At 45.6% G+C, this 15,515-nt stretch overlaps 1 protein-coding gene across 5 annotated transcripts in view; it reads left to right on the top strand.

Moving 5' to 3' along the window:
• The first annotated feature begins 2,175 nt into the window (after window positions 1-2,175).
• Window positions 2,176-15,515, top strand: part of KANSL1 (KAT8 regulatory NSL complex subunit 1) — a 128,845-nt gene continuing 115,505 nt past the window's right edge. Inside the window, exon 1 of one of the 5 annotated variants that reach the window (XM_029572631.1) lies at window positions 2,176-3,818. The gene's annotated coding sequence lies outside the window, so the exon portion shown is untranslated. Of the gene's footprint in view, window positions 3,819-8,921; window positions 9,053-10,317; window positions 10,575-15,515 lie in introns of those variants that run through there. The other 4 variants (XM_029572630.1, XM_029572627.1, XM_029572629.1 and 1 more) reach the window with 4 other exon arrangements.

Here is a 15,515-nt window from a genome sequence, read left to right on the forward strand (position 1 = left end):
TTATCCTTTAATTTTATTTTTTTGCATGTTAATTTTATTTATTTATTTATTTTTAATTATTTTGAATTTTGTTTATTTTATTTATTTATTTATTTAAAAAATTTTCTATACCGTCGTTTAGTGATATACCATCACAACGGTTTACAAATAGGCACATAAATAAATTCAAGATGGATTGTACTTTAACTAGGGGTGCCGCAGTTGTTCAGATACATGATTCAATATTATAAGCTATATGTAAAGTGTATTAAAATTCCCTATATGGGCTAACCGTAGATGTGGTATACTGTAATTCTTTAACTTAATACTTAAGTCTTAAATTCCCTGGCTCTTCCCCTGTTCCAATTCAAACGGGTTAGGTTTACTATTCTGAGTAGGTTGCTGCTCTTTCCCTGACTCTTCCCCTTCCTCCCCGGTTGCCCCTGAATTAGCAGCATTACTGTATTTTTCCTATTGCCGTTGCCTCTGGGATTTAGGCAACTTAAGAGTTCTTTAAGATACAGGTCTGGCTCTTCTAAGGGGAAGAAATCTGGAAATGTTATTTCTTTGTTGTTGGGTTGGGGAGAACCCAATGTGAGCTGGTTCTACAGGATTTTGAAATCTGGACATTGCCTCAAAATGTACTCTCCCAGCGGGTAACAACAACTAACACCATCTCTGGTGTGCAATAAAATCTTATTATGAACATAAATATGTGAAAGTTATTGTGGAAGGTGGGTGCCTTTTTTTTTTTTTTTTTTTGGGCAACACTTCTTGGAGTGAGAGAGTTCATTAGTACTATCAGGCAATATTTTTGGGTGGAAGTAAAAGGATGTTGCAAGTTCCTGGTGTTTTACTGCAAAGAGATTAACAGGTGATGTCACACAAAGAGGCAGATTAGAAAAAATAACCCTAGAGATTTGGGATTATAGCATGTTCATGTGCCACAATTTTCAGACCTGAGACACTCTGAGGCAGTTGTGCTGAATGTCATTTATTTAAAATGCACTTTTTATGAATTGTATTTAGTTTTCTGTAAAGTATGGTAGGGTTCAAATTGTATGGCACACTACAGTTCAGGGTTGCATTAAACATAGAGCCTGCCATATTGAGTTGGACCGACTGACCCAGCATTCTCTCTCTCTGTGGGTGCTCAGGGGCAGTGTATACAAATGGGGCAGCTGTAGAATTCTCCAGCTCCTGTGTTACTCTGCAACATTTATGGTTTAAGGATACTATAAAGCAGGGGTGACAGCTTTGTTTGTTATGTTCATAGTATCCCTGCTATGTCTTAGGGATTTCTAGTGTACCAATTTGGAAGTAAATATGTGTCCTCCTGCAACGGAGCAGAGAATGCTTAAAAATGATAACTTCCTGTTCTGAGGAGCAGCTGGAAATGCCAGTTATGTTATGTCTGTAAAGCATTCCGAGGCCTTAAGCTTTGATGCATTACATGAATATCATATTACTTTGATATCCCAGCAAAATCCGTGTATAGCCAAAGAATGTCCCTGCGGGGTCCATGTTCAAACCCCACCACCCCCAGGGTCACCCCAGAAACCAAAGTCCGGTCAGTGCTCGCATACACTACTTTTTTATATTATTATTCTGCTCCTTAAAGTTTCTCCACTCCCGTTGGCAGGAAGGCCGGGCAGAGGATCAGAGGAGGCCCCGGGGTCCCCCACCTCCCCGATTTTCCCCTCTAGGGCCCCTCAGCAAACACCTCCGGGAGCCCCCAGGCAGCAACCACACCTCCGCCCTGCCTCCCGGCCCTTGACTGACATCCTCTCCACCAATGGCAGCGTCCCTTCCCCTCCCCTCCGCCAATGAGAGCCGAGGACGGAGGGAAAGGTTTCCCCTTCAAGGCTGGTTGAGCCGTGCAGGTAGGTGCGAGATGCGGGTGCAGGAGCTGCCGGTGCATATTGAGGAGGAGACGGGGGCCCCGGGGGCTTACAGGTTCTGGAGTTCGCACCAGCTGGGTATCCTTTCGGCCTGGCAGCCACGGGCTAGAGCCGGCCCGGGCACGGGGGGACACCTCCCCGGGATGGAGGAGGAGAGGGGTAGTTCAGGCACGGGACTCTCACCAGTGGTAGCCGAGGGAGGGGCGCAGACCTAACCCCCTCACACTTCCCCAGCCAGGAGGGCTATCCGTGGGGCAGGAGAACTTCCACCCGGAGGGAGGAGGAGGGGGTGGGGTGGGAGATGAGCTGCCCTGCCTGGGCATTGGGGAGCTGCAGGCCACAGCGAGCCCGGCCAGGGGACGGGCATCGCAGTGCAGGGAGAAGAGTAGGAGGAAAGGGAGGAAGAGACACTTTCAGCTGCCCCTTCTGCTTGTTGCATATTTATGAAGTTCTGCGGGCATTAAACATTTGGTTTAAGAACTAATATAATTGAAAAGGAAAAAATACATGGGTAGGATGTCAAATGTGCAATAATTCTGTAGATTTAAGAATATTTGGGACTTGTATTTAATTATTGTGTGTATATATATATACACACACACATATAAAATTATTCAGTTTGATTGACTGCCTTTTAGATACAGTATTATAGGCACACACACATCATCATCATGTTTACATGAAATGTAAAATTCTAAAAATTGGAGGGGATAGCATTAGTACATGTTCCATCTCTCCAAATTAATAGAATAATATAATTTATCCAAGAATATTTGTGTTTTTATGTAAAATTGGAAAATCTATATAAAATATGATCAAATATTGTTTTTTTATTTCTTCATTCCATAAAGGAACAAAAAGAGACAATACCAGAGGAAATCAGTGATTTCCCTGGGGAGTTGCAATCTTGGCAAAATTAATACATTTATATTCTGTTTTCCTTCTATTTGTACTTTCTTCAAAGTTTGGTGGGAATGAGAATTATTGTGGCTGGTAGCTAGTCACAAGCAGGCTAGGAAAAGGGAAGATGGGAAATCAGAGAAGATGAGCTGACAATCCTGACCCAGGAAGTGCGTGGTGTAGCCATGTAGACACGGCAGATGTCATGGGAGCTAGTTCCAGAGGGACTTGCACAGGGACAGAAGAGCATCTCAGTTTGGATGCTGGACGTAGGAAGGTGGACTTGAGAGCAGCAACTGGGATGTAGAATGAAAAGGAAGGACAGGATTGTGGGAAAAAAAATAGGTAAGCCTTATTGTTGAGGAACAGGGAAGTTTAGAAACTGGACTAGAGGTAGAGAAGGAACTAGTGAAATGTTGTATCCGTGATGAAAAGTACACATATTTTGGAGAACAGAAGAGGAAACATAGCATTTTTTTTAGGAGCGTAGTACGAGGCATAAGCTAAGAAAGGTGATGTTTGGCAACTTAAAAAAGACAAATTTTATGGGGATTGTAAAACTGAAAGTGACAATTTGCAAGACTAAGGTGAGATGCAGCCTCAGATTGTTGTAGGAAAAATTGCTCCATATGAATTTTTAATACAAAACTGAGCAAGAGTGACCTATAGTAAAGTCAGACCGGGAAGAGGAAATGGGGACTTAAGGTCTAGATTATCCAGAAAGGGAAATGAACAGTGGCCTGGGTCCCTTGGAAGTACCATGCCTCCATCTTTCCACAGAAAACATGCCCCTACAATCCCAACGCACTGGGTCACTGGTAACCCCCCCCCCCCCCCCCCCGGTTACCTCTCAGCATTTGGTCACTGGTATCTCATCACAGTTCTCTGCTTCTTCAAGGTTTGCAGCTAAAGGAACGCTCAGCTTGGATCACCAGAGAGAGCTGGTCTCCATCAAACACCGCTTCTTCTTAAGGCTATATATATATATTTTTTTTTATTACTCTGGACACTATGAATCCCAAGCAGATGTTCTGCAAGGTAGGATGGATGTTTTCTTTCAGACTTAAAAATGCATGTAGTTCATGAACACTATTGAGCCAAAGCTCCTCAGTGGGGGACAAAGCCCCCTTCTCCCTATATTGCTATTCGGGGTGCTGCTAACAAGCCCTGAGTAACAAAATCTGGCTTATATTCATGTCATAACAATATATTCTTCACCAACAAGCCTCAGTTATTTTCAAACGTTGGGCCTGATTCACAAATGATTATCTTCATTCTGGGCATGTGGAAAGTATCTTTATTGAATAAGTTCCACTAAGAGTGAGATTTAAGATTTTGGGGTGAAAATGTAGCAAGAAAAGTGCCAAGAATATACAAATCTGTGTGTTTGCACAACACTGTAACTTCTTACCACTTCTAAAAGGGAAAGATTTCCACCAAGAAAATTCCATAAGCAGGAAAACACTTGTGTGAAGAGCAAGGTAGGCCTTCTGCCAAATTCTTAACTTTAGCCTTAGGGGCAAAGGTCCCAGCACACTGATTTGCAAGCTTTTTTGCTTCTTTTTTTTAACCAAAACTTGAATCTGATCTTAGTTAGCGACTCCCACACCTTGATTAAAAGGGACTTGCTATGTGTGAAATCGGCACAGTGCAGCTTTTGACTTTGCCTCTGCCTCCCCATATACCTGCAAGAATGAAATCCATGTGGTGCGGGTAAATAACTTGGTGTCTGGGCCCAGGGATCGCAATGATGGTGCGATTGAATGGGAGCTGTAGTTTATAGGGTATGTGCAGCCTTTCTTCCAAGAGTGCTAAAAATGTTAATCTCTGGACAGAATTACTCATGCAGCCTTCTCAAGGGTAAATGGCTTTCATACCTTTCAGAGGGATGCATGAGCATTTTCTGTAACTAAGAGACCCATACCCAAGCCAAAATCACTGGAACTCTCCTCCATCCTGCTGGCTACTGAACATGCCAGTCAATGATTGCTACAGTATGGAGAAATGAAGCAGAGGATTTCTCTCTGCTTACTGGTAAGCAGGCACAGTTCTGAAGTAATGGCAATCAGTTCCAGGAGAATCCCACTTAATGGCTGGCTGGGTTAAGGGTTGGTGGTGAATCTAGCCAGGGTAAAAAAAAAACCCAAAAACATGCTCCTCACCAAATCAAACACTTTTTTTTTTTGTCTTTATGATTAAAAACATCTTGTGCATCTGAGATGGACTTCATGTCTTGAAGGCCAGTTCATCCATCCTCTTCCAATCCAAAGCCAAAATTCATGGTGGCTAAAAACAATTGATCAGATTTTTATTTGTAGCATGTTTTCCCATCAAGGTGCGCAAGATGTGTAATAACATAACAGTAAATGTATCAATCCATCCAAAAACATAAACAGTCCTCTAAAGAATCATATATATCCAAAATAAAATATCAGTCTTTACAAATAATAAATGCAGAAGATCATAAAAATAAACTTAAATAATAAAATAACAAATCCAATAACATGATTTCTGTTCTATGTAAAGCCCACTACTCTTTTTGGGCATTTAAAAGTTGTATGTAAACCGGATTGATTTGTAGTTCCTACAAGAACTTCGGTCTATAAAAATAAATAAATGAGGGAGAGAAGAGGATGAGAAGGGGCATTAAGTTGGGGCTTCCCAAACCTGTTCAGGTGAACCCTTCCCCCAGGCCAGTCAGGTTTTCAGGATATCCACAGTGAATACACATGGATACATTTGCATCCCTTGCAATCATGTTCATTGTGGATATCCTGAAAACCCGCTTGACTGTGAAGCCACCAGGACAGGTTTGGGAGCCCTGCTTTAAGATCTTATGCTGCGCAGATGAGGCCTCCATTCCCAGTTTCTTGGTTTAGCCTGAGATGGGAAGGCTTTTCGTGAATCAGCTGCAGCCTGTGGGCAAAGCAGGTAACTATTACTGTTATGATTACTTATACCAAGCCAGAGCTGACTATCCTGTGCGCTGATGACACACAGCCTGTGCTGCATACTCCATTCTCTCTCTGCAGTGACTCTTTATATGGCATTACTGTAACCAGTAGACTTTGCAGATGCCAGCTGCGGGTTACACGGCAGCAGTAGCAGGGGGCGAAAGGAAGTCCTGGGGAGGAAGATGCTTGGACATACCCTGTAGGTCTCTTCCCCAGGTGCTCTTCAGGCAGCTGTAGATCAAAGCCCTACACTGCCTTTGCTGCTACTGTTGCACTGGGCCGATATTGTTGGAGATAGTTTAAGTGGTAACAGTGTTTCTGTTCTGTGAATGCAAGCTCCTCCAGCTCACTGGATAAGGCTAAAAGGCTCAGAATAGGCCCCCAGTTCTTTTTTTGCATATGAGCTCATTAATTAGCCATTGAAAGGAGATCCTCTGATACAGATGCCATTGGTTTGTAGTGGGAGAGAGCCATGACCCATGTCAGAAACAGGAGGGAGAAAGGAGCACCGGCTGGCACCTCTCCACCCTCACTTACCTCAGAATTTCATTCCATTTATCGTTCAAAAAAAAAAAAAAAAAAAGTGGTATGCCAATATTACATCAAATATTTCACATATATAATCATTTACAAAAAGTTTAGAAACCATAAATATAACAATATAATCAAAGGGAACTAAAAAAAATACATCTTAAATTTAATTTATTACATACAATCAATAAGAAATCATTACAAAATTCCCCCATAAATAATAAAGATCATGATATAAATAAAGGACGTGCTATTTGCAGGTTAGCCAAGTTACTTTCTACTTGTGTGGATTCCATTTATTGTTGACGTTAAAATACAGCAGAGACTTAACCGCTTCTCCCAATCTCCCCCGCATTCACTTTGCCCCTGGACACTAAAGGGCATTTCCATGTTGCTTCTGTTTCTTTTCCTGCTTGAATCCTGCCTCTGGAGGAGATTGCACTAGAGCAGGGCTTTCCAAACCTTACTCCCATCCCCCGGCCAGTTGTGTTTTCAGAATATGCTTCACACCTGAGGACAGGTTAGAGAACCGCCCCACTAGGCACAGTATCGGGAAAACTTTTGCTTCACCGGGGCATTTGTCCCATGATATCCAGTTGGCCAGAGACAGGCTGTGGTATATTTCATTTACTTCCAGAACATTCCCACAAAAAAGTAAAGAACTTTGTGCTGAGAGCCTTGCTCAAAGAAAAAGGGGTGTGGTGTGTTTTTTTTTTTATATATGTGATGCCTGGCAGATATGTACAATTGTGGGCATTACCTGGCTGTTAGTGTCCATTGCCATCACCCAGACCTCCTACAGTGCCCTTGAGTCTGTACCATTATAGTTATTACCTACTTAGCCCCTACTCCGTGGCAGCCCCTTAGAAAACCCCTCCCCGAGTTTAAATTCAGCATCTTCTGCAAGTGTCCAGCCTCCACCGGAGCAGAGAAGCCTTGTCATTTAGCTCAAGGATGCATTTTAATTAAGAACAATGTTTCAGCTCAAAGGATCCATTCTAACAGAGCAATGGGGAGTACAAATACCCACATCAAGCCTTGCACCTACAGAGGAATCTGGCTTGTTTTTCCTTCTATAAGCCATCAGCATTTCAGTTAGGTTTAATAGTTAAAATTCCATACAAGAATGTGTAATTGTATTTATTTATAATTCTGGAAGCCAAAGTAATGATTTCAATGTGTACCCCACCTTCCCTGTCCAACAAAGAACTGCCCCGAGCATCTTACAGCAGGTCCAATTATAACACACAATACAATATCAGCATAAAAATAACAATTGATGAAATATCAGTGCTAACAATCCATTAAGATACTGAGCAAACCTTATATACAACCCACCTCTGATTATTCCCAAACCAAATACTCCTCTTCTTCAGAGAGGTTAGACCAAAAAAAAAAAACCCCAAAACTAAGCCCCCCTAGCAGTAAACCAAATAACAAACTAAAGTGAGCATACAAAGAAACCCACACAGACTTGCCAGATCAAATTTAAATGGTCCTTCGAGCCCCTGGGGCCAGAGGTTATTTTAGAAGGGTTTTGCAAATCAGTTTTGGTTGCCTCACCATCACTTACTTTTGCAGAACTGGGGAAATAAAAACTTTAAAAATGGAAATTGACTGAAACCCTGTGCTCCCTACGTGATTTGCAAGATTCCAGTTCAGCCTTCTTTTGTACAAGGTGATTGTAGCAGTTTTCTGCCAGAGGATTCTGTTTCTTGCTTATGTGTGTGCACCCCGATTGGTATTAAGATTGCCACCTTACTCCAGGTCAGTCAATCAGGCTGAGCCACTACTGGTTATGATCCAGTATAGGTATTGGCCTATTTCAAAGTGTTGGTTATGTAGCAAGGGGCTACCCTAAGAATATTAGAACTATACATCCATGTATACACTGGGGGGAAAAACAGGTCTGGGCTAGCCTGTATTGCCATCTCACCCCAAGTTAACCAAGCAGGGAAATTAATGGGGAAAAAATCAAACTACAAATCCATGCATGCAGGATGGCAAACTAGATCAGCCTGCTAGGGTTGCCTTCTCAGCCAAGGTAAGTCAAACAGGCAGATGGAATTCTGATTTTGCCTCATTTAACGTATGGCTTTCTAGTTCTGATTTTTTTTCCCCCATAGATCGACCAAGCAGGAAATCAAGGATGAGGGTAGCAACCCTATTGATGTTGTACATATGCTCTATTTACCTTGTATACTTTCTGCTGCAGAGGGGGGTCGCGGCTGGAATTGGCGCGTGTGCCCTGCTGAAGGGGAGGGGGGAGTGTTTCCTCATCTCAAGGGCGGGGTGGGGGGGCCAGGGGATGAACTGTACCCGCGTGGTGCGCACTCTGCTCTGTTGCAGCTGCAGCAGCAGACGCGCGGGTGCTGGAGGGTCGCGTGCACTTTCCTTGCAGGTGCCCCTCACTAGCAGGCAGTGCGTGCTGGTCGCCGCAAGGCGGCGCTTTCCACAGCCAAGTCGGGAATCTTTATCTCGGCGGAGAGCTGTCGCTCCCCCTGGTGGCTGCTGAGGGCGAGGCGCTGCGATCAAACCATCGTACGGCTGATTTGGGGGAGTGGGGTTTTAGATGTAGTGAGGCCCCTCAGGGAAAGGTTTGATGCTTCCCGTTAGGCTGGGACAGCAGCTGTCGGGCAGGGAGGGGGCGGAGAGTTCCGGCTGCGTATACCGCACCTCCACTGGCGACAAGAGGCGAAGAATTGAGCTGTACGCTACCATGCTACCGCGCGGGCGCGCGTTCGCTATGGCAGAGTCCCGGCGGGGCACGTGGCCGTAGTCCCACGTGTGAGTCATTGCGCGAGTCCTGACGGCGCTCGCGTTACAATCCCAGAAAGTTGAATGCGTTTTCGGTTCTCTTGAGTATTTTTTAGGTTGATTGCATACAGTTCATTTAATACTAAAGGTACATCGCCCCGTTCCTGAATATTTTTAGGATGACTGCATAAGATTTCTTTTAAGACTAAAGGGTAGATGGGGCAGGCGGCTTGTTTTTGTAACAGAGTAGTTAGTTTTCCAAAACTGAAACATAATTGTGCGAGGGCCGGGACATATTGTCAGGCTGGTGTGGCTGGCGCGCCTGTTGGAATTCCCGGTTTCCGACTCCATTCTCCAGAAGGCTCCTGCGATGTTTGCCAATTAATTATGGACTGCCCTGTTTGCCGTAATGTTGTCGTTGTGCCTGTCTGGCGGCGGATTGCGGAGTCTTACGTGCATTAGAAACACAGTTTCTTATCAGGTTAAGAAAGGCTTAACAGCGAACGCATTAGCGTGATCCAGGTCTTTGATTGCTTTAATTATAAGCCTTGGAAAACTAATAGATTGCACATTGAAATTAGCTCAGGGATTTTATATTTGTATGGATGTATATATAAAACAATTATTTCTTATAGTTGAGACCTGGAATAAAAGTGTGCCCCTATTTTTTTAATTAGTTTCCTTTCCTAAATTCACATTTAATCCCCTTAGGAATTAAAAATCAGAGATGGTAATGATGGCTAGATGTCGTTGTTTAATAGTTTTTGGGTTTTTTTTTAAATAACTGGAGAAAGAGAAGACTGTTAACCTGCAAAAATAAATACATAAGGAACTATAGGGTTTGGTAGGCTAGCAAATGACTGGAACTTGTGGACTTATCCAAGACTTTTTGCCTGAGGATGAACCTTACGGGCTGGAAAGCCGCATTTTGGGGGGTACCTAAAAAGATCTTTGTCCTAAATGGAACACAAATTCCCAGTTAGTAACTACTGTACATTCTACTTTTGCAGTCTGAAATAATGGATGTATATGCGACATTATAAGCGATCCAATGATTTTAAGTCCTTAGCGATGAAGTAATACGAAGGCAGGTACAGCGTCGCACATTACAGCTTGCTTTTCTTTCCTGGGGCACCGGATGCCGCTTCCGGCTCCGGCAGCTTCTTTGCCAACCGCACGATGGCATGGGGTCGCCACGGTGCCCTCTGGCGGCAGCCGGCGCCAGAACGTCTAACGGCGCCCTCTGGCGGCGGCTGGTGGGTGCACGCAGCGGCGCTCCCTCCCTCCTCCCTTCCCCCCGCCCTTCTCCTCCTCGCTGTATTTTGTCAGGTTCACATTAGTGGAGGGGGAGAAAAGACGGAGCCGGAGCCCGCCATTTTCCGCGCGGCGCTGGGCTGAGAGCGGCGAGGTCCGGGCGTTCCCCGCCGCCTTTGTTCGGCTCTTCCCTCCCCTCCCAACCCCCCCCACCTCACCGCTGGATGCGGATTTCTCTCCCCCCCTCCCTGCTTCCTCCCCCCCGGGCGGGCGGCGGCGGCGGCCTCGGCCGAGCTCGGTGAGTGTCCTGCGGGGGAGAAGGGGAGGGGGGTGGCCGCAGCCTTATTCTGGGGTAGAGCGCGCTGTTCTCGTTATTACCGCGACTTTCCCGCTTCTCTCCAGCGTTGCTGGGATCGTGCGCTGGCGTTTGTTTGTTTCTTCTTGTTGGGCTTTGAGCATTTATTTTAATTGCTGTAATGAGACGTTTTTCTTATCCTGGCCGAGGCTTCGCTCTGGCTCTGCTGTTTTTGTTCCCGGGCGGGGAGGGGCAGAGATTGGGGGCGGGGGGGAGATACGGGAGACCGTTTTTTTTTTTGGGGGGGGGGGGGAGGAGAAGAGATTAAAGGGTTTGAACTAGGTGGGGCAAAAAGGGTCAGAGTTGGGGGAGGAGAAGGGGAGAGGGATAAAGGGGTCAGCGTTGGGGGAGGAGAAGGGGAGAGGGAAAAAGGGGTCAGCGTTGGGGGGAGGAGAAGGGGAGAGGGATAAAGGGGTCAGCGTTGGGGGAGAAGGGGTAAGGGATAAAGGGGGCCAGCGTTGGGGGGAGGGATAAAGGGGGTCAGCGTTGGGGGGAGGAGAGGGATAAAGGGGGTCAGGTGGGGGGGAGGAGGAGAGGGATAAAGGGGGGTCAGGGGGGAGGGGAAGGGATAAAGGGGTCAGGGGGAGGGGGAGAGGGATAAAGGGGGTCAGAGTGGGGGGGAGAAGGGACAATGGGGTAGGAGGAGAGATGTATAGGGGTCAAAGTTGGGAGGGGATGGATGAGGGGTATATAAGAGTCAGGGGAGGGAGGAGAGAAGGGTAAAGGGGTCAGTGGGGGGAAGGGGGAGAGAGGTGTAATAGAGGTCAGAGTTGGGGGGGGGGGAAGGAGGAGAGGTGTATGGCATCAGAGCTGGAGAGGAGAGAAGGATAAAGGGGTCAGAGTTGAGGGGGAAGGAGGAGAGAATAAAGGGGTCAGAGTTGGAGGAGGGGAAGGTGTCCCCCCCCATGTGACTTTCCTGCTCTGCTGGGAGGAGGAGACTGAATTGTGCTTAATGTTTTGTGTATAACATTTGTGTATGGGGGGGGGAGGGGGTCATGCCTGTGCTTTGACACACAGTTGATGTTTGTTCTGCTGCTGTTGCCGATTCTTGCGGAATTTAATGCTGTAAACCAGAAACTTCTAATTTGGAATCTTTAGACTCTCAAACTTCCAAAAGAGTTTTCCCCCTTCCTCTCTCTCTCTCCTGCCCATAGCTCTTGTTCTAATGTCATGAAATTGGAGTATCTGTATTCTGCCTCTTCCAACCCCTGGAGTAAAAGGGTGATGTCTCTCTGTGTGTACTTACAGATGTATGGCTCGTGTATGGGAGTAAGATTTGCACCTATGAAGCTTTTCAAGGCATCCCTTGTGAAGGAATACAGAAATGTAGATGTAAAAATGCCATGAATGGCAGGGGCCTGGCCAGTAAAGATGGCAGACAACTTCTGCACGTCTGTGTACCTGTGTGTGCAGGGGGAGGGGGTGGTCTCTGGGGGCCCTGCCAAGCGTTGCCAGGTTTAGTAGTGTCTGGTACCTTTTAGTGTCCTGCGTGTTCATGTTCTCACCCTCTCTAATCTTGTACTTCACTCACCCTTCTGGAGCACCTTACGTTTGGTATCTTCCCACCTCCCCCCCCTCCCCCCCCCCCCCCCCCCCCCCCCCCCCCCCCGAGTTTACCTGAACTGGATAAAGGTTTGCCCTGGTTATGGTTTTAATTTTGTCTTTCGAGGAGATGGCAGGGAAGGAGCTTTAGGCTCCTAAGTGCAGAATTACAGTAATTGGAGTTGGTCTGTTTTGTTTTGTTTTTTTCTTCCCCTTGCTTGTTTTTATGATCTGTAAGAGATCTTCCCTATGCTCGCTACTAGGCAGGGCCAGGAGCCCCTGGTTTTGGGATCTGTTCCCACTCCTTACATCTGTGGGAGGTACAGGCCCCAGCCTGGCTTTCAGGTTCCTCCACGATTAACACTGAGTGTCCAAGCAGGTTTCTGGCCTGTCCCTCGTCATTGATATCAGAGGTTGTTTTTTTTTTTTTTTTTTTGCTCTCAGTATACATCATATCATGTGATGAGAGCAGCAGTGTGTGATGTGCCTGTGGTACAGAGAAGACCAGGATAAGAACTGATACTTTGAGGGGTGTAAGGCCATGTGCTTATTGTTTAATATGGGTTGGAAGAAGGGTAGAGAGGGGGCCCCTATTTGTCCCAACTTATAACCCCCTGCTGCACAGATAACTACTGGTTATTCAAGGTGTTTATCTTTCTTTGGTCATAATTGAGAATCCTTTGCACTGCCAGCAGAGCTGACGTCTGCAGATACTTTTCTTCTGTCTGTTGGGCGAAGACTGTGAATGGCAGCTCGCTGGAAGGGAATGAGGATCTAGTCCCCTGGCTTTTTGAGTCTGGGGGTGGGTTATGGAGGGGTGGCAGTATCAATGGGAGTGGGCAAGAGAGCAGAGCACTTTTGTGGTTTCGGTCTGGAGACTCCAGGCCTAGGTGTTTATGACTGCATCTGTGACAGCTGATGCACACTTCCCTGTTGCTTGTTGAGGGGGGGAAGCTGGAGACCAGCTCCTTTTACAGATTGCAGAGATGGGTGGAGGGAAAATGAAGCAAAAGATTCATGCATCTAGAAAAACCAGGCCCATAGAACAATGTCAGAAATATGTTCTGCAAATAATATTTTTGGGGAAAATGTTAGGAAAATGCAAATGTCCATTTTTTTTTTTTAATAGAAAGTTTATAGCCAAACAAAAGCAGAGGTGCAAGGACTCTGTGTATGATAGAGACCGGATAGAGGGGCTAGGTCCTGAAAGGATGGATTCCATCTTAGCTGATAGACTAAGGTAGACAGATCAAAGATTTTTTGGGGGAATGGCACATGCTTGAGCTGATGCACCCTTTAGGCTTAGGGGACGATATGGCAACTCTGGTGTTGCAGAGGATGGGAAATGAGCCAGAAAGGTAGAGCGAATGTAGCCTGTCCCAAGTCAACACTAGAATCCCAGCTAAGCAGGGGACAGAAGATAAAGCCTCCAAGTACTTCTATATAAATTTAAAATATTGTCAGTGAGTTAAAATTTCTTGGTTTTATATGACATCGGTTATAAGAGGCAGTTGAGAAACCCAATGGAAAGATGATAGCTAACTCGATACGGCAATACAGAGGAGGAAGTCATTGTCTAGACATGAGTAGGTTGTTTGGGGGCAGGGGTAGTGCCAATTGTTAAAGTATAGAGTGAACCCCCCCCCCCCCACCCAAAAAAAAACCAAAACAGATCCAAGGGCGGACTGAAACCACCACCACAGAATCCTTACTGACAGAAGTGCTCTACATCCACAAGAGATTTTTGGTCTGTGAGCTCTCTGAACAAGGAACGCTCAAAAGCAGCTAATGCAGTAGTAATGGCACTCTTCTCTGGGTGTGGCGTAGAGGTACAATTCCTAGGTGCTGTTCATGACTGGCCCTCTTTTGGAGCAGCAGAGGTGAAGCCATTCTTGATCCAGGCCTAGTCCAGGGGGTAACTGTAGCAGTGACCGTAGTATCGATGATATGAAACTCTACAACAGGGCGGATAGATAAAATTTGAAAGATGAATTTGGAAAATTGGATGGACAATCAAGGATTTGGCAACGGTGCTGTAAACCAGCGCAATTTGCAATCGCGCGTTTGGTGTGCAGAAATCCAGGCACCAATTAATATTTTGGAGGATAAGATTTGGCAAGCACCAATCAGGAAAGAGGCCTAGTGGTTGTTATCTCTTGTGACCTCAAGGTAGCCAGCCAGTGTATGACAACGCATTTAAGAAAGCTAATAGTGTGGGTGACTACATAAGGAGAGAGATGGCTAGTTACTGGCTTCAGTTCTAGAGACATACGTCTTACAAAAAGGACATTGACAAAGTAGAGGCAGGTCAAAAGAGGGTCACCAGAATTGTCTGGCCTGCCCTTAATGAGCCACGTATAGAGCACCTCTTTAATTTTATATGCAGTCCTGACTTGCATACCCTATGCTTCTACTCTGTGTGCCCTGCCCCCCCCCCTCCCTCCCCTCCCCACCTGTTCATCAGAGCCAATAGGAGCTTTGCAGTGATGTTTGAAAAGGTAGTGGGGGGGGGGGGGCGGTGGCAGGACAGCCACAGGGATTTCACTCCTGCACTCTCTCCAAAGCTTCTGTCGGCTCCAATGAGCAACACGTCGCAAGAATCCAACTGGCAATTTACGGTATGGAGAGTATTATTCTTGAGGGTTGGCATAGAGACTTGAAGGAGCCAGAGTTTTTCTTCTTAAGAGAATGAAGTGGAAGGATACCAACATTTCTTCTTAAGAGAATGAAGGATTGGATACCAACATTCAAATATCATAGTAGGCTTCAGTAGAAAGCACCAGATGATACATTTTCCATAGAATGAGAAGCTCCAAGGCAAGGGGCCATTATATGAAAATAAAAGGAGGGAACTCATAAGAAATAGAAACTTTTCACTGAGAGGGTGGTGGACACCTGATGTAGATTTCCAGTGGAGGTGATCGCAAATGGAACTCTGACGGAGCAGACAGAAAGGGAGAAGAGCACAGATTGAATAAGATATGTGAAGACACAGGAGACAGGTAGAAATCGGCAAACTAGGTGGGCCAAATAGTCCTTTCCTGCCATGGTTTTTTTTTTTTTTTTAATGTTCTAAAGGAGGCATTCTCACAGGAGAAACTGAGCACACCACAAAAATAATTTTGTTTTAGAGAGGGGAAAGCAGACATCAGGCAGGCAATTATAAAGACAATTACGGTAATGTATGAGGGCTTCATGCAATCCGTTCAGAGTCTGTATATTAGAGGCTCAAAGTAAATGTATACCACCAGTCATACCAAGATACTAAGCACTCCGAGCAAAAGCCAGTGTGGAGAGGAGGAAGCTACTGGATACCTAAAAGAAAAGATGTTCAAACAGCAA

The sequence above is a fragment of the Rhinatrema bivittatum genome, chromosome 12, assembly GCF_901001135.1.
Source record: "Rhinatrema bivittatum chromosome 12, aRhiBiv1.1, whole genome shotgun sequence".
NCBI classification, from domain to species: domain Eukaryota; kingdom Metazoa; phylum Chordata; class Amphibia; order Gymnophiona; family Rhinatrematidae; genus Rhinatrema; species Rhinatrema bivittatum.